Source organism: Dioscorea cayenensis, unplaced genomic scaffold, assembly GCF_009730915.1.
Source record: "Dioscorea cayenensis subsp. rotundata cultivar TDr96_F1 unplaced genomic scaffold, TDr96_F1_v2_PseudoChromosome.rev07_lg8_w22 25.fasta BLBR01000109.1, whole genome shotgun sequence".
Classification (NCBI taxonomy): Eukaryota; Viridiplantae; Streptophyta; class Magnoliopsida; order Dioscoreales; family Dioscoreaceae; genus Dioscorea; species Dioscorea cayenensis.
Genome location: NW_024086500.1, coordinates 38,562 through 63,935, shown reverse-complemented (window position 1 = coordinate 63,935; position 25,374 = coordinate 38,562). Strand labels below are relative to the sequence as shown.

Here is a 25,374-nt window from a genome sequence, read left to right as displayed (position 1 = left end):
GTGTGGGGGAGTTTGATAAGTGCTTATGTGATAAGAATGCGAAGTGTTCTTTCTTGTGATAAGCATCACTTTTATCGAGTTTTAGCGCTAATATGTGTACATTTTTGTTATTTTCATGCATATAGGGTTGTGAAGCCGAATGGTAAAGAAAGAAGCTAATATAGATCATAACCACACTATTTGGAGGAAATTTTGAGAAGGTTCAAATGCGAAGACATAAGTCAGGTTTAAGATGCAAGAATGTGTGCCAACCTCCTTATATTCAAGTTAGCAGGAGGGTTTGGAGAGGCACAAGGGCAGTCACATTCGAGTATCTCGGCATGTGCATTGATAGCAAGATCTTCACCAATAAAGCCATTTATTGAAGAAGGAAAGTGATCTATGATGTAAACGTGTGCCCGTTTATGGTACCTTGATGAAAGCATGGATTCGGGAATGTTTTGGGCTTGTATTGTAGCAAAACACTGTAGCAATTGACTGTAGCAGGTGCTACTCACAGCTGGCTGAAAAAGTGATGTTCAGAGAATCCACATGGGGGTGTAAAAATTATACACGCCCGTACGGAATTTCCATAGGCCCATGTGGAGAATCCACAGGGGCGTGTGGATGCCCGAATCTAGCCCTATTTAAAGCCGATTTCAGCATTCTTTTCTCCATCTTTTCCCCAACTTGAGAAAGGGTTGCGGCTAGGGTTTTGAGAGGTATTGGCAAAGGATTTGGAGAGGTTCTATGGCTTTGACATCGCGCTCCATTTGGAAGAAGGTTAGTGGGATAGCTTTCATCGGCACCGATCAGTGAGGTGTATCCTAGACTGGACAAAGGGACCTTTGGAAGTGTCGAGGCTTCTCCACAAGACCATCGTCATGACTATCGAGGGGGTTTTCCATGGATTACTTGCTTTTACATTCAATTTCATTGTTGATTGTAACTAGCTCCATGGAGAGCTAAACCCCCTAGTGGGTTCTTGGATTTGTCAACCTTAGGATGTATTTGTTTCATTAAACCTTTTATTATGCTTTCATTAATTGATGCTTTAATTGAGTTTTAATCTTCAATGCATGATTGAATGAATACTCCCTTAGAGTGACACTAGGGTTGAGAGTTATTATTGGTAACCCTTGTGAGTGAGTGACACACCCGAGAGTTAGACAAAGCTAGATTGGAGAGGGTTGAGAGGGTGAGTCGAGAGGTAGCGGAGCGTCCCCTTTCCACTTCGGTGTGATTTATCCTACCTCTATTTCCTCAAGTTCTTTTCGGTCATAGTAGAGTGAATGGGTTAAGGGATGACCTTCCGCTGGGGCTTAGTTGCAGAGGCAACGGAGTGAAGCGTTGAAGTGATTTTAGCACCTAGGGTTTAATTGTGACTAGGAACCTTCCACCTAGACCAAAGGGTTAGGTCTATATCTAGGAAAAGGATTTATCACTTGGAATCCCTAGAACTCATTGTGATTCTGTACGAGTGTGAGGTGTTGAGAGTGTTTGATTTCTCCTCCGGGATATGTATAGAGTCAGGCATGGTTGACCTTAAATTTGGGACCATGTATTGAAGGATCTCCACGACTAATTAATGCATTAGTTAGGAAGCATAATAGAGGGTTTTACACTTGAAATGATTGTCCTAGGCGGAACAATATCAGAGTACCCCATTTATATCGATTGCTTACCTCTCCTTCACTTGTGCTTCTATTTCATGTGTCTTTCATTCTTGTTTACATTGCATCTTTTTAACAAAATCATTATTCATCTTTCACTTGGTTAAGAAAAAATTTAAGTATTTTTATTCCCTACTCCCTGTGGATACGATACCCACTCACTTGGGATTTTATTACTATACAAACCCGTGCACTTGTGGGACATACGCAAGGGGCGTTGTCAAGTTTTTGGCGCCGTTGCCGGGGAGTAGGCGTTTAGAGATACTTTGCACTTTGTTTTCTTAGCTATTCATTTATTCAATCTATTTCACATCTTCTTTTTCTATCATCGGTCTGATTTCTTTTTCTTTCTTTTGGTGCAGATTTAGGTTATGACCCTAGGGAACCCTTCAATATTAATTGAAGGAGATCCCAAACTTGAACATATACTCTGAACTTTAAACTTAAACCAGCATTCATCCAGATGATTCAGCAGTTAGCATAGTTCAATGGTTTGACCAATCAGGATCCAAACAACCATATAGAAAACTGCTTGGAAGTTTATGATATACTGAAGATTAATGGTGTATTGGATGATGCTATTAGATTGAGGGCTTTCCCATTCTCTCTCAAGGGAAGAGCCAAGCAGTGGCTTCATTCCTTGCCCAAAGTCTCCATCACGACTTGAATGAGATTGTCGAAGCTTTTCTTGCTACATACTTTCCTCCTCAGAAGTCAGCCAAGCTTTGCAATGAGATATCTTCGTTTGTACAGATGGATTTGGAGTTATTGTTTGAGACATGGGAGCGCTTCAAGGATCTTTTGTGGAGATGCCCACTAGACGGATTTCCCTAATGGATGATTATCAGACTTTCTATAATTGATTGAATCCGAGTACAAGGCAATTGCTAGATGCCGCCACAAGAGACACGATGGAGAGTAAAACCCTGGAAGAAGCCTAACAGTTAGTGGAAGACGTGGCCATGAACAGTTATAAGTGAAATGTACGGGAAAGGAAAAATATGGCCGGGCTTCATGAGATAGATGTATTAACTTCTTTGGTGGCCCAAGTGGAATTATTGAGTAAGAAGTTAGACCTTCTAACTTCTAATAGGGTGGCGGCTGTGACTACTTGCACCAGGTGTGGTGGAGGACATACTCCCTCCGATTGCCCGATCTCTATTGGTGATGCATCTTTGTGGAGAAAGTTGACTTTGTGGGTAATGCAATAAGGAACCAAGGTAATCTATATAGCAACACCTACAATCAGGGTTGGAGGAGTTATCCCAACTTTTCGTGGAGCAACCAAGGACCACAAAGGCCATGGCAGCACCGGGTTTCCAGCAAAACAAGCCCCAAACATGGAGAATAGAGTGTCCGGTTTGGAAACCCGGATGATCGATTTAGAGAAGGCCTTGACTGGATTTGTACAATCGTCGGATACAAGGTTTCAATCATTCAGTGCTACACTTCGCAACCACACCACTTCTTTGCACAATCTTGAGAACCAAGTGGGGCAAATTGTGAAGTATCTATCGGAGAAACCACAAGGAAGCTTGCCGAGTAATACAGAGACCAATCCTAGAGAGCATGTGAAGGCTATCACTTTGAGAAGTAGTCGTGAAGTTGAAGGTAGGCTTCCGAGTGAGAAGCCTAATGTAGATACACCCAAGGTCATAGAGGTTGAATAGGGAGCAAACAAGGAGAAGGAGGTGGTAGCCACACCTTATAAGCTAAGAATCCCTTATCCCTCTAGATTGAAGAATGACCAAGCGGATGAGCAATACAAGAAGTTCTTGAATTTGTTCAAGCAACTCCACATCAATATTCCATTTGTTGAGGCATTGTCCCAAATGCCTAAGTATGCGAAATTCTTGAAGGACTTGTTGACCAACAAGTGGAAGTTGGAGTAGAGTGTCTCCATGATTTTAGATGCCTTTTTCTTGGACGTTTTGCAAAAGAATATGCTAAACAAGAAAAAAGATCCAGGAAGCTTCATCATTCTGTGCAACATTGGCAACTTGGGTGAAGAAATGGCATTGGCGGACTCAGGGGCTAGTATCAACGTCATGCCATATTCCTTCTTTCAGAAGCTAGGCTTGGCAGAGCCTAGGCCCACTCGGATGAAATTGTAATTAGAGAACCGAATAGTGAGACATCCGAGGTTCATCATTGAAGATGTGCTTGTCAAAGTTGACAAGTATATAATTCCTATAGATTTTGTGGTGTTGGACGTCGATAAGGATGTGGATGTTCCTATGATACTTGGGAGGCTATTCTTGCGCACTTCCAAGGCATTGATAGACATGGACGGCGGAAAGTTGACACTGAGGGTTGGAGATGATAAGCTCACATACCGCCTCACCAAAGCCATGCGGCATTCTCTTGACTTTGATGATACTCTTTACTTTCTTGACACTGCTGATGAAATTGTTGATGAATACATGCAAGAAATATTCAATCCGGACCCGTACGAGGGTTTGTTCGACCAAGAGATGGATAATGAAGAAGTAATGATGCTAGGTCTGGAGGAACAAGTACCATCTACTTTGGGAATCATGAAGAAGGTGCTCCGGAAGATGAAGATGGTGAGGAGACACCACAAGAAATGCCCCAAGGCTGTTGGGGATGTGCGTGAACTGAACAAGTTGGATGGACCCTTGTTAAGTAGTACCAAGCCCGATAACTCCCCTTCTATCTTCAAGAGACTTTGCTCATCATGCTTTCATGCTATGGGTAAGAGGGCAACCTTCATCTATGAACCCCCATGAGGTAATACAAGGTATATCAAGCTTAGTGACATTAAACAAGCGCTTCTTGGGAGGCAACCCAAGTGTTACTGTTTTCTTAGTTGCTAATTTAGGGTTTGCATGAATAAAGTGTTGAGTGTTGGTGTCTCTATGTTTGATACATTGCTATGTGTTTTCTTGTGGATTTTTGATATCATCATGTGCTTTCATGTTGATTTGGTGAAGTTTTGGTCGTTCGATCTAGTTTCTCATGTTTTTTGCTGGTATATTATGCATAATAAGGCAGGCTCTGAGTATGTGATAAATGCTTGTGCGATAAGAATATGAAGTGTTCTTTCCTTGTGTTGAGTATTACTTTTCTCGAGTATTAACACTAATATGTGTGTAGTTATGTTACTTTCATGCAGGTAGGGTTGTGAGGCCAAATATGAAAGAAAGAAGCCAATGTGGGTCGTAAACTGCACCAATTTAGAGGACATCTTGCTAAGGTTCAAATGCGAAGACATAAGTCGGGTTCGAGATGCGGGAATGTGTGCCAACCTCCTCGTATTCAAGTTAGTATAACTATTTGGAGGGGCACAAGGGCAGTCACATTCAAGCATTCTGATTTGTGCATATAGAATAAGATCTCCACCGACATGTATGTTATTGAAGAAGCAAAGCAATCCATGATGTAAACGTGTGCCCGTTTGCGTTACCTCGATGAAAGCATGGATTTGGGAGTATTTCGAGCCGGTATTGTAGTAGGGTACTATAGAAAACTGTAGCAAGAATACTGTACCAGCACTGTTCATAACCGGCAGAGAAAACAAGAAAATAGAGAATCCACATTAGTGTGTGGAAATTCTAGACACCGTATGAAAAATCCACAGGGGCGCTCACACGGGTGTGTGGATTCCCGATTCCATCCCTTTTAAAGATAATTTCAGCCCCGATTTCAGGATTCTTTTCTCCATCTTTTCACAAACTTGAGAGAGGGCTGTGGCTAAGGTTTTGATAGGTATTGGCTAGGGCTTTTGAGTGGTTCTATGGCTCCGACATCACGTGCCGTTTGGAAGAAGGTTAGTGGGAGAGCTTTCGTCGGCACCGATCCGGCGAGGTGTATCTTAGGTTGGACAAAGGGACCCTTGCGACGAGTAGAGGACTCTCCACAAGACCATCGCCATGGCTAACGAGTGGGTTTTCTATGGATGCTTTGTTTTTACATTCGATTTCATTGATTGTATCTAGCTCCATGGAGAGCTAAACCCCTAGTGGGTACTTGGGTATTTGTGAACCCTAGGATGTATTCATTTCATTGAATCTCTTTATTATGCTTTCAATTAATTAATGTTTATTGTGAGTTCCAATCTTGTATGCTTGATTGTATGAATACTCCCCTAGAGTGACAGTAGGGTTGAGAGTTCTTCTTGGTAACTCTTGTGAGTAAGTGACACACCATGAGAGTTAGATAAAGCCAGATTGGAGAGGGTTGAGAGGGTGAGTCGAGAGGTAGCGGAGCATCACCTTTCCCCTCCGGTATAATCTATCCTATTTCCACTTTCCAACAGTTCTTTGTGTCCATAGTAGAGTGAATGGGCTAAGGGATGACCTTCCGCTGGGGCTTAGTTGTGAGTGCAATGGAGTGAAGCGTTGAAGTGATTTTAGCATCTAGGGCTTAATTGTGACTAGGGATCTTTCACCAGGACCAAAGGGTTAGGTCTATATATAAGAATAGGGTTTTTCATTTGGAGTCATTAGAGCTCATTGCAATTCTATACGAGTGCGAGATGTTGAGATTGTTTGATTTCTCCTATGGGACATGTATAGAGTTAAGCATGGTTGACCTTAGATTTGGGACTATGCAATTAAGGATTTCCATGACTCACTATTGCATTAATTAGGAAGCATAATAGAGGTTTCTTGTACTTGAAATGATGTCCTAGGTGGAACAATACCCGGGTACCCAATCTTTATCGATTGCCTTACCTTCTCCTTTACTTGTGCTCTCTTTCTTGTTATTTTTACTCTTGAGAATTGAATCTTGTCACACATATCACTATTCATCTTCAACATTAGTTAAGAAACAATTTAAGTGTCTTTATTCCATACTCTCTGTGGATACGATACCCACTCATCTGGGATTATTACTTCGACACCCGTGCACTTGCGGTGTACACGCATATTTGGATGTGTCAGTGTGTATACATGTTCAGGAATTTTCTGTAGAGCCTGCAGAGTTTTTAAGGCATCCAGAGAAAATGCACAGGCATGTGGAATTTCCACATGCCCGTGGATTTGTATTGTGAGCTCGTTCAGAGAAGGCACAGTGGCGTGGACTCGCCCCTGTGGGCGATCCTGTGACAGACGCATGGCCGTGGGTATTTTCTGCATGCCCGTGTGGATCTCTATAGAAGAGCTCTGCTCGATTCAGAGAATACACAGGGACGTGCGTTTGTCCTTGTGAACTGCATAGTAATGATCCACACCCGTACGTATTTTTCATACGGGCATACGAAACACTTAATGAATTTTCTCTGTTGGACAGAGAGTCCACAGGGCCGTGCATCTGCCCCTATGGGTTGGGTGAACAGGCGTGGGTAATTTCCGCATGCCCATGTGGTTGTATTCAGAGACATTCTGTATTTTCCCCAGAGCGCATAAGGACAGATGAAAACTTTGAGCTGAAGCCGGCATTCATCCATATGTTGCTGCAATCCGCGTAGTTCAATCGTTTGGCCGATTAGGATACAAACAGTCATATAGAGAACTTTCTCGAGGTGTGTGATATGCTGAAGATAAATGGGGTAACGGATGATGCCATCAAGTTAAGGCCTTTCCATTTTCTTTGAAAGGGAGAGCGAAGTAGTGGCTACAGTCATTTCCTAGAGCATCAATTACCACATGGGAGGAGATGGTAGAAGCTTTTCTTGGCCGTTATTTCCCTCCCAGAAAATCTGCAAAGCTTAGGAATGAGATCTCATCCTTTATACAATTGGAATGGGAGTCTCTATTTGAGACGTGGGAAAGGCTCAAGGAGCTCCTGAGAAAGTGCCCGCAACATAGATTCCCAGAGTGGATGATTATTCAGACCTTTTACAATGGTCTAAATCCGAGTACAAGGCAACTCTTGGATGCGGCAAGAGGAGGTACCTTAGGTAGTAAGGTCCCCAGTGAGGGCCGTCAATTAATTGAAGAAATGGGGTTAAATAGCTACCAATGGAATGGCAGGGAGAAGGAAAAGGTCGCCCGTCTCCATGAGATAGATGTAGTGACTTCGTTGGCGGCTCAAGTGGAGTCACTGAGTAAGAAGTTAGATCTTCTAACTTTGAACAGAGTAGCGGCCGTGAATACTTGCACCTGGTGTGGTGGAGGACATGCTACCTCCGATTGCCCGATATCTATTGGTGATGCAACTTTGGTTGACAACATCAATTTTGTAGGTAATAGTATGAGGACTCAAGGGAACCCATATAGCAACACCTACAATAAGTGTTGGAAGAATCATCCCAATTTCTCATGGAGCAAGCATGGTCCACAAAAGGCTATGGGGCCACCGGGTTTCCAATAACAAGGCCCAAATGTGGAAAACAAAGTTTCATGTTTGGAGACCCGAATGACCGATTTGGTAAGGCCTTAACTAGGTTTGTGCAATCGTCAAATACAAGGTTGCAAAGTCCTTATCGGAAAGGCCACATGGAAGTTTGTTAAGCAATACCGAGACCAACCCTAGAGAGCATGTGAAGGCGATCACTTTGAGAAGTGTCGTGAGGTCGACGGTAGGCTTCTGGGCGAGAAGCCAAATGAACACGCACTCGAGGTTATAGAGGTTGAAGAGGGAACAAGCAAAGAGAAGGAGGTGGCACCTCCACCTTTCAAGCCAAGGATCCCTTATCCCTCTAGATTGAAGAATGACCAAGGGGATGAATAATACAAAAAGTTCCTGAGTTTGTTCAAGCAACTCCATGTCAATATTCCTTTTGTTGAGGCATTGGTCCAAATCCTATGTATGCCAAATTCTTGAAGGACTTGTTGACCAACAAGAGGAAGTTGGAGAAGAGTGCTTCAGTGATCTTAGATGTGTCTTGCTTGGCAGTCTTGCAAAAGAACATGCTGAACAAGAAGAAAGACCATGTGAGCTTCATCATTCCATGTAATATCGGCAATCTACATGAAGAAATGGCATCGGCGGATTCAGGGGCTAGCATTAACATCATGCCATACACCTTCTTTCAAAAGCTAGGCTTGGGTGAGCCTAGACCTACTCGGATGGCTTTGTAACTAGCGGACCGAACAGTGAGACATCCAAGAGGTATCATCGAGGACGTGCTTGTCAAGGTGGGCAAGTACATTTTTTCGGTTGACTTCATAGTGCAAGACGTCGATGAGGATGCGGATGTACCCTTGATACTTGGGAGGCCGTTTTTCTGGACTTCCAAGTCATTAATTGACATGGACGGCGGAGAGCTAACTTTGAGACTTGGAGATGACAAGCTCACATACTGCCTTGCTGAAGCCATGCGGCATTCTCTTGATTTCGATGATACTTTGTACTTTCTATACGCTACTGATGAGATTATTGATGAATACATGTAGGAGATGTTCAATTCGGATCCATACGAAGGCTTGTTCGACCAAGAAGAGGACAATGAAGTGATCATGATGCTTGGTTCGATAGAAGAAGTACCATCTACCTCGGGGATCTTGAAGTAGTTGCTCCTGAGATTGAAGAGGGCTAGGAGACGCTACCGGAAATGCTCCATGGCTGTTGGAGACGTGCGTAAACCAAATAATTTGGTTGAACCATTTCAAGGCGGTCTCAAGCCCGACAATTCACACTCTACCCTCAAGAGAATTTGCTCATCATGTTTTCAAGCTATGGGTAAGAGGCCAACTTTCATCTATGAGCCCCCGTGAGGTAAGACAAGGTACGTCAAGCTAAGTGACATTAAACAAGCGCTTCTTGGGAGGCAACCCAAGTGTTTACTGTTTTGTTAATTTGTTAGTTCAGTGGTTGCATGAATAAAGTGTTGAGTGTTGGTGTCTTGATTTTTATATACTTGTGCTACGATTTTTATAGTGGGTTCTCAAGTCCATCATGTGTTTTCATGTGAATTTGGTGAAGTTTTGGTTGTTTGAGCTATTTATCATCATCGCCTTGGCCATCCGTCATTTAGAGTTTTACAAATCTTGTTTCCTTTTTTGTTTCAAGGTCTTGATGTAGAACAATTTCATTGTGAGGTATGTGAACTAGCTAAACACAAGCGTGCCCCATTTCCAACCAATAATAAAATAAGTCCTTTTCCTTTCCATCTTATTCATAGTGATATTTGGGGGCCTTCTAATATTCCAAATGTCTTTGGGGCAAGATGGTTTGTTTCATTCATTGATGATTATACTCATGTTACATGGGTATTCTTGCTTAAACAAAAGTCTGATGTCAGTTGTGTCCTTCCTAATTTCTTTTCCTTGATAGAAAACCAATTTGGGGTCAAAATCAAGAGATTTAGGTCAGACAATGCCAGGGATTATTTCAATCGATTAGTTAATCTCTACTTTGAGGAAAAATGAATAGTGCGTGAGTCCTTTTGTGTTATCACCCCTCAGCAAAATGGAGTGGCAGAAAGGAAAATGGGTTACCTACTCGAGACAACTAGGGCCTTGTTATTTCAAAAACTGGTACCAAAGTCTTTTTCGAGGGAAACAGTCCTTATTTCCACACACCTAATCAATCGATTGCCATCTAGAGTACTAAAATTTCAAAGTCCCATGGAGAAACTTTCCACCTTTTACCCTCACCTACAAATCACAAATAACCTTGTTCCTTGGATATTTGGTTATGTGTCTGATGTTCACATTCATGGTCACAATAATGGAAAACTAGATCCAATGGCTCTTTAATGCATCTTCGTAAGATATTCCTCTACACAAAAAGGGTACAAACGTTATCATCCTCCCTCCAAGAGTTTTTATGTTTCAATGGGTGTGATTTTTCATGAGCAAGAGTCCTATTTCCCTCACTGTTTTCTTCAGGGGGAGAGTTAAAAAAGAGAAGATAAGAATAGTTGGGAATTTGAAGATTTTCCTAGTACCATCACTCTACCAAAAGACAACACCACTACCATCACACCTAAACCTCAACCTACAAAACTAATACACAAGTCAAGCCTAAGCGAGAGTCAAAGTCCAATCCTTCTTTCACCAATTGAACTTAAACCAGTCCAATACCAATCTGTACTTGCAGATGTAAGATTTGGGAAGAACAAAGTGCTTAAAAGGCGGAAGATGGCTGCTTCTGGACCTAGACACGATCAAGAATCTAATCCGAAACCCAACAATAATGAGGTAATATCTTCTGACTCACTCTCTGAATCCTATTTACCAGAATTAGGAAAGTTATTTTTCGTAGTTACTTAGAATTAGGATGATTTTTTATGATTTGGTAGAATATTTTTCTGATTTGTTTGGATCCCATAAATTATGTGATTAATTTAGGGTTAATGTGTGTATGTATGTGCTGCCCATTTTACTCCAAAAATTAAGAAATCTATTCCAATTCTTCTCACAATTTCTGTTAGGTTTGGTTTGTAACGTGGGTCGTTAAAAATAGACCATGCAGGGGTGTGTTTGAGTAAACATTAGTCACACATCGGTTCATTCAGTAATTATTGCTATGAATTTATAGGTGTAGGTCTCTCATCTTGGGTTGAATCAATCTTGGGTAATATATTTGGTTTGCATCTAACAATCAGAACGCCATTCATGAGGAAAATTATTAGGTGCGACTATTCCCATTATTACTGCTATTTTGCAGGGATTGAAGATGGTTATACATCAAGTTCATTTATGTCGTTTCATGGGAGATTTATGGACAACAGAAGCAAAAAAAAGGATAAGAAAGCTGCTGATATTGGCCGTCTAATGCAAAGGTCACAGTTGCCTAATTTAATTTTTAGCTACTTTTTGGAATGCTAATCTTATCCTGCCATGTCCTATTCTAAGATGCTTCCAAATTTCCTTGCGGCTTTATTAGTTAGGAATATTAGCTATATGGCATGATGTTTTAGTAACATTGTCTTTCTTGTTTGGCCTATGTACCTATTCTTATGTTACTTTTGCTTTGTAAGCTTACTGAGGGTTGAATATCCAATTTCATAGAAGTGCTTCTACGGTTTAATCTGGTCATGATAAGATGTAAATTTTGATTGTTAAGATTTTCTTAGGTATAGTTTGGACTTGTGTGGTTTGCAAATTATCAAAGTCATTTATGGTTATCTTCTGTCTGCTTGGTTAAACTTTCAATCTCAGCCATCATAGTCTATTAGTGATCTTGTTCGTAAATCATAAGTGCTTTACATTGTTTCCTTAGAAGTCCTTAAACTGACCTATATTCCTTTTAGCATGATTTGTTTTGGTTGCCTATGGGCTCTGCTCATCCATAAACAAGGAAGGGTTTGTTTTAGTGATACACTACAAGCACTTGTCTAAGATTTCACGCATTTGATTGTGATGTCTGAATCTCTTCTTTAATGATGGATTTGAATATAAAATGTTTTTTTATGTGCATATTAGTTATTATTTTGCACATGGTTCTTTATTACCATATCTTCTTATACTTAGCATTCTACTATGTGATCTGTATACTGCATGTTGATCAATTATTTGTCCTTTTGCAGAAATGAAGCACTTTGAGTTGCTTTCATACATACGGAGGAAAATGTAGATGCTAAGGGAAAAGTTTCAAAGGAATTATAGTCAAAACTTGTCAAAGCTGAGGTGCATGGAAAGGATCAGGTAGATAATTTTTGTATTGCTTGACTGAGATATTATTCTAAGCTACAATTTAATAGTCTTCCTATGAATGACATGGTTATCTAGAAACCTCTTTCCAGAGAAATGTTAAGATATTTTCTTTTAACTATAATGATCTCCTACGTTATCTTTGTAGGAAAGCACGGATTTCTTATTCCAAACATTTTAACTACTAGAGACTTGCAATGTATATATATATAAGTATAAAGCCTTCATAAGAAGAGCACGAACAACTTATCAAAATAATAAGAATAATATGAAATCAAATGAGAAAGAGAATAAGGCCAACTATACTAAGATAAGCTTATGCTGACATGTTCTCTCAAGTTGTAGAACGGAGGTCACTGTAAGGTCCAACTTGCATAATGGAGCACTAATTTTTTAACTCTTCTGAAAAATATGGTTGAAATAAATAACAAAGAATGCTTGAACCATTTGAAAATTCATTGAGATCTTCCATTAATAGTCTTTAGCTACATTATGTGTATTAGTAGCAGTAGTGGTTGAAGAAATCGAATAACTCTAGTTGTAGCAATAGCAAGTGTAGAAGAAGGGTGCCCAACTCTTTATTACAGTTTAAGAATAGCACACGCCTTTTTAATAGTACAGTTCAAGAAGAGCACCTAACTTCTCAATAGTTGTAGAAATATTAGGATAAGAGCACACAACTATTTAATATACAATTTAGGAAGAGCAAATAAATTTTCATTAGTAGTAGCAAAAGTAGAACAAGAGCACACAACTATTTAATAATACAATTTAAGAACACAACTTTTCAGTAGTAGCAATAGTGGAATAGCGCACAAGTCTTTAATTGTACAGTTTAAGAAGAGCAAATTGTTTTCCAATAGTAGCAATAGCAGTAGGAGAACACAAATCTTCAAGGGTAATATCATCATCTGCAGTAGAACAAACACTTGCGGGATAGTAGCAGTAGTGTAGAAGAAGAGCACATAACTTGTTATTAGTGTTTGATTGAATTATTTTGGTGTTGCTGATAGGAAGAGAAGATTGAGAAGACTGTGTTGCTGTAAAGATTGACAGTGATATCAAAGATTTCAGAATGAAATGTGTTCAAAAGGTAAAGTTGTCTTTTCACGTATTTAAAAGTCTATTAAAACAGTTGGGTTTTGGTTGGAAATAAATCAAGGGCTATGATTAAGTTGATCAAAGAAAGTGTGTAAGTTCTAGGTAGCTTGATAGAGAAGTAGATTAAAAGGATCAATGGCTGAGATGTGTTAATCAGTGTGATGAAGCTTAGTTCGAGGCAAGGGGAGCTAAAGCGGTCGAATAAGCTTGGTGATGACACATGTTATATGACTAAGCTAGTTTGTTTCATTTTGTTAACCAAGTTTCTATGTAATATATATATCTCTTGTATTTGTTAAGAGCTGTGAGAGTTCTTTACTGTTTTTCTGTTCTTCTTGAGTTCTTGATGTTTGTATGAATTATCCTGCATTATGTAATGAGGTTTAGCCCTTGATATAAAAAAGAAAGTTGTTCCTTGTTTGATCCTCTATCTATCAAGTGATTATTAGTGGTATCAGAGCTGTGGTTGATGGTGTTTTCTAGTGAGTTTCTTTCATGCTTGTTGTTTATATTCATGGTGTATGTTTGATGCAGTATATGAAGGTGAGGTGTAGCAGAGGCTATGGACTTTTGTTGTGTTTATGAGGGTTTTGTGAAGGTGTTTTTGTGCTTGTGTGGTGTGTGAAGTTTGGTTGGTGTTAAGACAAAGATGGCCTCAAGTTCTACTACTTCTTCTACACAAGATATAAGCCCTTCATTGTTGACTATCTTTAGAGGGGAAGGCTATGAGCATTGGAGCTACCTTATGAAGACATTATTCAGATCATAGAGTTTGTGGAAGGTGGTAAAAGAGGGTATAAAGAAGGAGGAAACAAAAGAAAAAGATTTGGAGAATGATGCAAAGGCATTATTTTTAGTACAACAAGCTGTGGATGAAACAATTCTTCACAGAATAGTGAGATATGATATCACAAAACAAGCATGGGATCACATAAAGAATCAAAGTTAAGGTACCAATTGTATGGTGTCAGTGAGGCAACAAACTTTGAGGCAAAAATTTATTTTGTTGCAAATGAAGAAAGATTAGTCAGTCCAACAGTATTTTACTAGTGTTTTGGCAGTAGTTAATCAGATTAGAGGAATAGGCAGTGAATTAAAAGTAGCAGATGTTGTCTTGAAGGTCATGAGGATTATTACAAGAAGAAGTATTTGTTGAACAACTTAGGGGTTTTGAAATTGCAGAAAAGGAAACTTATGTCTATAGGCTACATAAAGCCTTATTTGGCCTGAAACAAGAACTAGAGCCTGGTATGTGAAGATCGATGAGTATTTTTTTGCAACAAGGTTTTGATAGAAATTCTAGTGAGCATACTTTGTATAAAAAGATTGTAGGTGAAGAGCAATTTCTATTGGTGTGCATTTATGTGGATGATTTAATTTGTATGGGATCATCTCCAACTTTGATTGAAGAATTTAAACATAATATAAAGAAGATGTTTGAAATGAGTGACTAGGGACTCATGTCTTATTTTTTGGTTCTTGAAGTGAAGCAAGATCAAGAAGGTATTCACATTTGTCAAAGAAAGTATGTGCAGGACTTGTTGCAATTGCATCAATTGCAATGCTGTAAGTTTGTTCTTACTCTTTTAAAGTCTAATTACAAATTATGTGTAGAAGAGCATGAAGAGCTAGTGAATGTGACAGAATATAGGAAATTAATTAGCAAGTTGATGTATGTGACACATACAAGGCTTGCTATAGCTTTTCTTGTGAGTATTTTGAGTAAATTTATGCGGAAACCTTCTACAATGGCTTATAGAGCTGCAAAACACATTTTAAGATACTTGGCTGGTACTGTGGATTATGGAATTTTCTACAAAAGAAATGTGAAAGGTTCTCTGGTTGGTTTTTCTGATAGTGATTGGGATGGTATTGTTAAAGAAAGGAAGAGTACTACAGGTGTATTGTTTTTATATGGAACAAGTGTTGTTTCATGGATTGCAAAGAAACAGGAGGTTGTTGTTTTGTCATCAATATAGGCTGAGTATATTGCCTTGTGTACAGCATGTTGTCAAGGAATTTGGTTACTTCAAATGTTACAAGATTGTGAGATGCCACAAGAAGGACCAATTGATATTTTTTGAGATAACAAATCATGTATAGCAGTGCCCAAAAATCCAATTATGCATGATAGGACAAAGCACATTGATATCAAGTTTCAATTTATCCGAGAATTGGTGTTAAAGAAAATTGTGAAGCTTCAGTTTTGCAATCAGATGATCAATTTGTTAATTTATTTACTAAAGGTATGGATGCAAGAAAGCAAATTAAATTTCATGATGCTCTTGGTGTTTGCAGCCTTCAATCAAGGGGAAGCTATTAGTGTTTTATTAAAGTATATTGGTGTTGCTGATAGGAAGACAAGATTGAGAAGACTGTGTTGCTGTGAAGATTGACAGTGATATCAGAGATTTCCGAATGAAATGTGTTCAGAGGGTAAAGTTGTCTTTTTAGGTATTCAAAAGTCTGTTAAAACAGTTGGGCTTTGGCTGGAAATAAATTAAGGGCTCTGTAATTAAGTTGGTCAAAGAAAGTGTGCAAGTTCTAGGCAACTTGATAGAGAAGTAGATTAAAGGGATCAACGGCTGAGATGAGTTAATCAGTGTGATAAAGCTTAGTTCGAGGCAAGTGGAGCTAAAGCAATCGAGTAAGCTAGGTGAAAATGCATGTTATATGACTAAGCTGGTTCATTTTTCTTTGTGTACCCAAGTTTCTATGTAATATATATATCTCTTGTATTTGTTAGGAACTGTGAGAGTTCTTTACTATTTTTCTGTTTTTCTTGAGTTCTTGATGTTTGTATGAATTATACTGGATTATGTGATGAGTTTTAGCCCTTGATATAAATAAGAAAGTTGTTCCTTGTTTGATTCTCTATCTATCTAGTGATTATCACTTGTAAGGGGTGTTGTGGGTAAAAAAAAAACCCAACTCCTCAATAATAGTAGGTGAAGAAAAGCTCACAATATTTCACTAGAGATAGCAGCAACGGCAACAACATTAGTGGAAAAAGAGTACAACACTCTTCAATGTTGCAATAGCAGTAGAGCAAGGTTTCAGAATAGCTTTTACAGAAGGAAATCGGAAGATGAGATAGAATTACCATGGATAATTGGCATATGAGTGGTAAGAGAGTTTGGATTAGCCATCACACATGGAATTAGGAAGGTATGATCACCATGGATGGAGCGTTTCAAATTAGCAATTGCACATGGAAGGAAGAAGCAAAATCATCACAGATGGTGGTGTGACATCGGTAACAGTTGAAGGTATTTTGTAGAACAAGACTAAATTCTTATTCCAGACTCCTGAAATATATAGGAATACAGCCAACATAAAATGAGCACCAAGAAAATATCAAATTAACTAGATGAAGATATATGAGATCTGTGAGCTCAGCCTTTGTCTCCATTTGTTTGTAAAAAAACATTCAAGCCTGGATTCCAGGCCCCTTTTCCAAGCAAACCCCTTGATTTAAGCCTTGTATTAAGCCTTGATTTGTTAAGTCTTTGTTGCCATCTTGGTTTTGTTTCAAAAGGCATTGAGCAACTTGCTTCTTTCTCTTTCTCATACTTTGCGGTATGGTCTTTGGCTAGGATTGGGAGCCAAGGGAGAAGCTTAAAGGCTGGCCAATCTCACCAAGTAGATGTTCAATGGTGAGTTGTTTTCATTTCCCATTCTTGCCATTTTAGGTTGCCATTAAATTCTTTGAAGATTATGTCTATTGTCTGATGGTGTTTTTATACCTTTACAAGTTGCCTATGATATATGTCTAATTTGGATCGTTTGGCATGCTATGTTGAGGTTAATACCCTGATGCTTTAGTTGTAGTGTATTTGAACGCTTTTTTATCTACAAAATTTCGTTGCTCAACCATGGGTTGCTGTTATATGTGTATACCTACACTTGTAAATATACATTGGTTTTTATCCACTGATTTTTTTTTGTATATAATTATATGTAGTTTGATATATGTATTTATGCATATGTATGTATGCTTGCATTTTAAAAAATAAGTATATATATATACTTGGATCCATTCCCACCTTTCGGCCTCTAATTATGCACTTTTTATTGAAAGGCAACCATTTAATGAGTGGGTGTTTTGTATTATGCATGTGTTATATATGTAGGTACCCCTATTTGCAAACTTATTTTTAATGTTAGAAATATATATATATATATATATGTATAGATACTCATACTCAATTGAATCCCCAGCCTGAGTAGTATTGTGTTCTTTTTGGCCAAATTGAACATTTAGAATTTTTTATTTATTTATTATATATACACATATACTCGTGTATTATTTGTACGTGCACACATTACGGTGGTGTATATATATGTGTCCCAATATGCATGTATATATAATATACTTATGCATGGACCTACAACTTAATGGGTGGTTATTTATGATTATGTTTACATAGTGATTTTCTTGTTGTCTGTCCTCCAAGTTATTTCTCTCAATTTCCATCCTTGTTACTTAAAGTATGGGTAGAGTTTACATGAGAGCGTGTAGTTATCTATAGCATGGTTAACTATTTCTCGTATGCACTTTTGCACCGGCGTACCTTGATTTCACTGTGTGTTTTTCTAAGTCATAGTTGATGTTTATTTTTCTTTGACTATTGTCAATCCTTGGTAAATAGGACTAGTGGAGAAGGGTTTTTTAGATTGAAATTGTATCTTGGAGTTAGACTGTTGCCAGGTAAGTAATCCATTGATAATTTCAATTTTTTTTTTGTATTTGTGAAAATTATTTTATTGAGTAAAATGATTATCTATTCCTTTATTATAGCTTTTTATTTCATATAATTAAATTGTGTAAAATTAGAAATAATTATTATCATATTGGTGTTTTCAGATATTTTGCTTATTTAGGTATTGCTTTAATAATTATGCTAGTATTGTGATTTCATTTAGATGATTAAATTAAATGTTTAAAAATGTGAATTTTTATATGTATCCAGAAGTGGGTATGATCTCCTATCATTTGAGTTGTTTAAATTATTTCCATTATGTATTTATTTACATAATTGTTTACTTTAGTTTCAGATAAATCAGTATTTTGATTTATTAATTTGTTTGCTGAATTTTTTTTATATTTAATTTCTATATAGTTCTTTTCTCCCAATAGTGGGATCTTGAAATTTTATTATTTTTTTCTATGGAAATGGGAATCGCAGGAATTGGGTAATTTCCGAATTTTATATCTTGTAAATATTTTGTATCTAAAGTTTTTGTCTCCAAATGAGCGATATGCAACCCTATCAGTGGGGGGTTAAACCCTGATCTTCTTGACAAAAAATTCTAGAAAATGAGACTGGAGTTTCTCACCGTGTTCGTTTTGTGAAATAATTAACGGCCTCCAGATATTCAGTCTCGGGTCACCGATGGTAAATAAATGATTTATGTTATTCTGGTTTGGGTCACCGAGGGTAAACAAATGATTTCTGGCATCTATAGTGAATTCCGAGACATACATTGAAATCTTTTAATTGGTTTCTGTTTTGTCCTTTTGATTTTGATTTTCTACAAAGACACATACTTTTTGTCATGCCTTGAAATTTCCGAATTTCTGATATCGCATTTCTGGTTTTCAATTTTTGGTGAATTACTTACTTGGAAATATGTTTTTTATTAGAATATTATACTCTGTATTTTGTTAAATTATTATTTCGGAGACTTGTGTTATTCTAAAAATCTCGTATACTTGGTGATTTACTATGTTTTTGATTTACAGCTTTGAAATCTGGTATTTCTTTGCTTACGATATTTTTAGATAATGGTATTGCTTTGGAACCATACCTCTGGTGAATTATTTATGTTATATTTGTTTAAACTACGTTTAAACTTTGAATTATTCTCAATTTTTGAGACCGAGATTTATAAACTTTGTTGTTTTTAAATAATTTCTAGATTACTTACTGGGCTAGTGAGCTCATGGATTTGCTTTAAATCCTTTTCAGATCACCAGTGGTAGACCGGTGTGGACCTTGAAAGACAGTATGTAAATGTTGTCTTGTTCTGTTGAAAATTTTGAATTCTTGTCATTGTTTGTCCTTGTGTCCCTGTATTTTGTATTTTAGACTTCTTGCATCTCCGTATTATGCTCTCTGTAGAGTCTGTAATCCAGTGACTCAATTGATTTGTTATAAATGATCTGCTCTGAATTAGGTTTCGAGGCCTTGCAGGCTTATGTGGTTTACGCCCTTTGGGTTTGCGGCCGTTTGTCTGTGCACCGGGTACGGCCGGGCCGGGTTCTGGGCGTGACAAGAACAAACTAGTGAAGGTTTACTTGAAGCTTGGCCAATTGAAACACCCAAGTTTACTCAATGACATTTTATTTCTTACTCAAATCTGTACATATCAAGAATGGCCAAGATATTGTGAGTGCAAATGTATGGTATAATTTTTATTGGAAACTTTTAAATTTATTAAATGCAGGTATCAATTCTAGATTTCTCAGTTTCTTTGTGAGCCTGAAGCATGTTATTGATAGCATCCCTAAATCTCTCGTAACTTTTTCATGTTGCATTTAATACTGTATAGTAGATATAATGGTATAAATTCAATTATTTTTCCAATAGAAAACAATAAGTTCTACTATTTTCATATTTCTAGCAAGTATTGTGTGATGATTATATTAGAGTCTAATTTGTTTGAAATGAATTACTTAAAATGTTGACTTTTATCATACAGGAAATATATTCGATTAAGCTTCCTGGAAATCCAAAACTTGGAGAAGGAAAGCCGGAAAAACAAAACCATGCTATAATTTTCACTCAAGGGGATGCTATCCAAACTATTGATATGAATCAGGTTTCTCCTCATGACTTTTTTGGAAGTATATTTGGTATGGTTCTGGATGTGATAGGCATTTGTAAGGTGTTTATTTTTGGGGTCTTTAGTTGGATGAATGTGTTATTTATTGTAGAAAATATGGACAGATTTAGATTAATTAGCTATCATTGATTGATTTGTGTAATTGTCATTGATTGACTTGAATAGTTGCTTTAATTTGTATTACTTCCAAAACTAGGCAGGTAACTTAAGAATGTACAGCCCTATAAACAGAAGCCTTGTTCCTTGTGTTCAAGATAGTTTTTGAGAAAACAAGAAAACAATCTTCTTATCTCCATTTTGTTTCAGTTTTCATTTATATTAGCTGTATTCCTTTGAGAGCATATTGCTTGAATGATGAGCAGTAGGGATTCTTTGCAGGAATACTCCCCCCCAACCCCCCTTTTCTTCCTCCCCCTACCTCGCTCGTTCAGTGTGTGTGCGCACGCACATTCACGTGTACGTGTGCGTGTGTGTCTTTGGAATTAAAGATTATTGTTTGAACTAAAGACCAATTTTTATAAGAACTATGTATTATTTTTGTTGCTATTCACAACATAATTCTTCCAGAAATCATTTGTATTCACTCCCTTACTAAACAATATGTGGCATTTGTTTCCACTTGCAATCAGTGCTACCAAGAAAGGTTTGGAGTGAAATCTTCCTAGCATTATTGAGTTAATTGGCTTAAACAATGACTTGTTAACTACTAACAAGCAATGGTTTTCCAAATTGCCGCAACATCAAAATACTTTAATATTTGTATTTATCTTTAAATTTAAGTTATTTTGGACAAAATGCTATTTGTTGCTGTAACATCAGCTGCATTTCTAACAATTAATCCTAATCTTTAGTAGCCCGGACATTGAAATATGCTTGATCTTTTCTTGAATGTGCCCTTGGTGATCTTTCTACGTCTAATAGTATTCCTACATTTATTTAGTTTGGGCTCTTGCTTAATTTAAATACAGGACAACTATCTTGAGGAGGCTTTAAAAATGAGAAATCTCCTTGAGGAATTCTATGGAAACTATGGTCTTAGGCATCCTACAATTCTTGGTGTTAGAGAATATGTATTTAATGGAAGGTTTGTAAATGTTTTCAATGTCTGTCATTTTATCCTTAAGCATATTGCAGATCACTTCTTAACTCCGCCTAGCTCATTATCTTTGATGGTGCTTCTTTTCTAGTGTCTCTTCATTAGCGTGGTTTATGTCAAATCAAGAAACTAGTTTCGTCACGCTTGCACAACAAGTTAGCACATCCTCTCAAATAAGTATATTTTACGCCATCTATAATTGGATTCTTTTTAATAAGTTATTGATTTACTTCATTTTTATAAACTTCTGGAAACTGTTTGGATGGGATTTTGTCATTTGCTCCTGACAAATCCTTCTCTAAACTCTGAATATAGCAAAGCGTATGATCAAGAGGCATAGCTAAAACCTTGTAAATGGTTGTTTTATGTTCCTCGACCAATTTATAAACAATTTTGGGGATTCTATTAGGATCATCAATTTTGGGAATTCCTTAAAATTAATGCCAATAGTTATTTATGAATGCTTGCGTGATGATTAGCTATGTATGTGATATTTTTCTAATTTTTCTTTGAGAAAAATGTTATTTCAGTTATTACATTTACAGTTTTTCTTATCGTTATTTATACATATATCAAGGCAGACATTGCTTATTCTCTTTTTCATTTGAAGCATAATATGGACATTGTCTGATTTCTTTTGCTCTTGATTGGTCTACATACATTTTAAGGGAGCAAAATTCACAAATGAAACTTGAGGGATCAAGTTAACAGCCACCCTTCAAAATGACGGTTTAAATGGTTTAAATTATTACATTTTCTACTAACTTTAATATCTTTCTCTTTATATTATCACATGTAGCTATTAAAAGTTATTTATTTCAGGTTATGTTATGTCACTTATGACCTAGCTCTTAACGTTGTTTTATGTTGTAAGGGTTAATGTTATGATCAGTTTAACTTGATTAGGTTGAAAGATAATGACTACCATTGATTTTGCAGAGTTCACATGCACTATGGGCATCCTGATGTCTTCGAGATATTTCAGATAACTAGAGGCGGTATAAATAAAGCCTCTTGTGTAATTAATATCAACAAAGATATATATGCAGGTATGCACTAGGACAGTATGCTAGCACAACATTGATTGTTTCTGTTTTAGCATATTCCAAAGTTATAGTTAACCAAATTTAAATTGTGACATTATGCACTTGTTACACAACCTCTCAGACCAATGGCCAAACAAAGAAATCATGTTTTTGTTTTCGATGATCCATGAACCTTGTATATGTAATGTACACACATCCTTGCAAGTTGCAACTTTGTTATTTTGTGTAGGTCTAATAAAGCATGATTTGGAAATTCACTTAATGGTAAGTTAAGCCATGGTGGTAATTATTAGGTTTAGGATGCTTGACCAACATAGTAATTACACAGTTACTAGAAATTGTTGGTAATTGAATATTACCAAGTGCGCTTGTCAAGCCCCATGGTAAGGCAGGTGCTCATATTAATGCACATAACCCTTTTCATATAAATTTTTGGGTGGGATTTTGCAAGTAATACATTGACTTATATATTTATTGCGATTTAATACCTACTTTATCAATATTTGATAAAACCTCAGATTATCTGCTTTGGTTGCAAATAATTCCCTCAATTACACTCCCATTGCCATTAAGAGGATATTCTTTTCTTTATATTTATTTATGCAATACAATTAGGCTAAGTGTGGAAACTACCTTTAAAAAAAAGCAAAATATAAGTGTAAGAAAGAAAATTATGTTGAAGCTATGCTTATATTATTAGCCATTAAAAAACTAACAAAAATATATTTCATAATCTATTAAAGAGATAAATGATCAAAATCAATTTATCTATTTTCCTTATTTTACACATATCTACTAGTTGATTTGACATATTTGCAATGGAAATAAATCATGTAGAATTTTTACTAATATTGACAAGACATGTTAAAGCACAATAATGGCAGCAAGTGGTTATATGCAACAACAAAAAAGGTCTTTTACAATGAATATTGACAAAAATTACAAAATTTTAAATTTTTTTATAACTTTTAATAATAAGATGAGTAGTAATGAGGGAGTGGTTATGATGGATGATAGTGAGATTGGTAGATGTTTAATTCTTTGGTACTTAAGCTTGATTATCAAAGATGAGCGAGAGCTTACAAAAGACATTACAGATAGACTAAAGTATGATGGGCAAAATGGTTGGTACCTTTGGAGTTTTCTGTGATTGTAGGACATTATTTAAATTGAAAAATAAGTTTTATGGAATGGTTTTTAGGTCAGCTATGATGCACTGGCTAGAATGTTGTGGAGTTAAGAAACAACATACTCAAAAAATGAGCGTGGCTAAGATGAGAATGTTGAGATAGATGTCCGATGTTGCTAAGAAGGATGGATATCATGGATTAAGGAATGAAATTATCTGAAATAGAGGAGTTGATGCCTATTACTGACAAGTTAAGAGAGAATCTATTGAGAAGGTATGGAGATATCCTTAGACAACTGGTTGTTGTCCCTATAGGAAAGGTGAAAAAGTGAAGGGTTATATAAGAGGTTGAGTTAGACTTATTAAGTGTTTAGCAGAAACTTTACATAATGATATGTATGATCTTGATTTTCTTTTTGGGCAACGTGAAAGTGAAAGATTCATGTAGCTGGCCCCAAATGGTTGGGATTAACGGTTTGTTGTTGTATTAGTACAATTTCTATTTTATGTTAATGATGTATGAGCTTTGTTTGGTTTTTTTTTTACTTATTTCATTCATCAATGATAATTATTTGAGTTAATAATAAAAATTAAAATTTAAAATGTTTCATTAAGATATGGCTTATTAATAAGGTATTACATGTGCTCCAAATTTTGAATGATTACTAGCATATGTAATTACTACTATATGAATTATTTAGTTTGGTAATTACATAGTTCCTTCCAATCATGGGTTCTACATTTGTAAATCATTGTGCTTTATGCTCATGGAGAGATTTGCAGAAATTCTTATTTTATAGTGAGCATTAAGGCAAAAAGTGTTAGATGTATGTATGTATCTACATTGGGTATACTTGTATCTTTGGCTTCTATATGAAGCCCCATGATCACACTTGTTTATTGTGCAATAGATGAGCATTGATCTACCTCTTTTCTCTTCTATCATTCTTCCATCTTCTAACATTGTATCAGACTAGGTACCCATCTCCGGTCATCTTCTCCGGTCACTTCTCCGGCCACCTCTCCGGCCATTTCTCTTTCACTAGTCTTTTCTTCTTCATCTTTTCATTCACTCATTCATTAAAAAAAAAAAACCATATTTAAACTTCTGCTCTGCCTCCTAGCTTCGCTTGCCACAGCGCCGCCCCAAGCCTCGCCCGCCGTCGCGCCACCCCTAGTCTCGCCCGCGCCTCACCCGGCGTCGTACCGACCTACCCACGCCGAGTCCGGCTGCATTCGCGCACAGCCCGCCAGTGCGCCCAACTACTCTAGCCGCGCCCTAGCGGCGCCGCGCCGCACTCTAGCGCCGGACCCGTGCCGTCACTGCCGTCGCCTGCCGCTCGCCGAGATTACCACTCGCTGCCCAGCCGACCAACCTCCATTTTCTATCAATTCCCTAGAATAAAGAGTTTGGGCCTTCTTCTAAACATATGAAGACAATTTGAAGAGTTCCATTGTCTTCAAAAGCAAAAACAATGATGGGATTGCCTTGTGCATGTGTGACTAAAAAAAAATTTTGGTACTGCCTATTAAAAAAACAAATGGATGCTTATGGATTCAGTGGGGTGCTACCTAAGATGCGTCACCACAATCTCCATCATTCAAATGTGGTGCTTGATGGAACCAACTACATCGCTTGCCGGCTCACTATCAAGCGTATTCTCGATGGCATCCGCGTTCTTCACCACGTTGATGGTACATGTACTGCTCCTACTGCGCCTACTCTCCCTAACACCATTCCCTCGACTGAGGCTTCTACTCTTCTTACAGTATTTGAGCATCAGTTTGAGAAACGGGCTGCTAATGGTTCTACGGCCAAGACGATGATCTGTCAGACGGTCACTCTTGATATTCGTACTTAGATTATTGATCTTGCCACCGCTCGGGGCGATGTGGGACTATCTTGAGCGCCGTTACTATGGTTCCAGTCAGGCACATCTTTACACCTTACACCAAGCTCTCACTAGTCTTCAGCAGGGCGAGGACACTGTCG

At 37.5% G+C, this 25,374-nt stretch overlaps 2 non-coding genes and 1 pseudogene across 2 annotated transcripts; 1 reads left to right on the top strand and 2 right to left on the bottom strand.

The window, feature by feature from the left end:
- Nucleotides 1-2,372: 2,372 nt before the first annotated feature.
- Nucleotides 2,373-2,479, bottom strand: LOC120253517. Its single transcript, XR_005534301.1, has one exon. It is a non-coding gene; the product is annotated as a small nucleolar RNA R71 (small nucleolar RNA).
- Nucleotides 2,480-7,322: 4,843 nt separating this feature from the next.
- On the bottom strand, nt 7,323-7,429 carry LOC120253515. Its single transcript, XR_005534299.1, has one exon. It is a non-coding gene; the product is annotated as a small nucleolar RNA R71 (small nucleolar RNA).
- Nucleotides 7,430-10,645: 3,216 nt separating this feature from the next.
- Nucleotides 10,646-24,786, top strand: LOC120253514 (annotated as a pseudogene).
- The last annotated feature ends 588 nt before the right edge of the window (nt 24,787-25,374 follow it).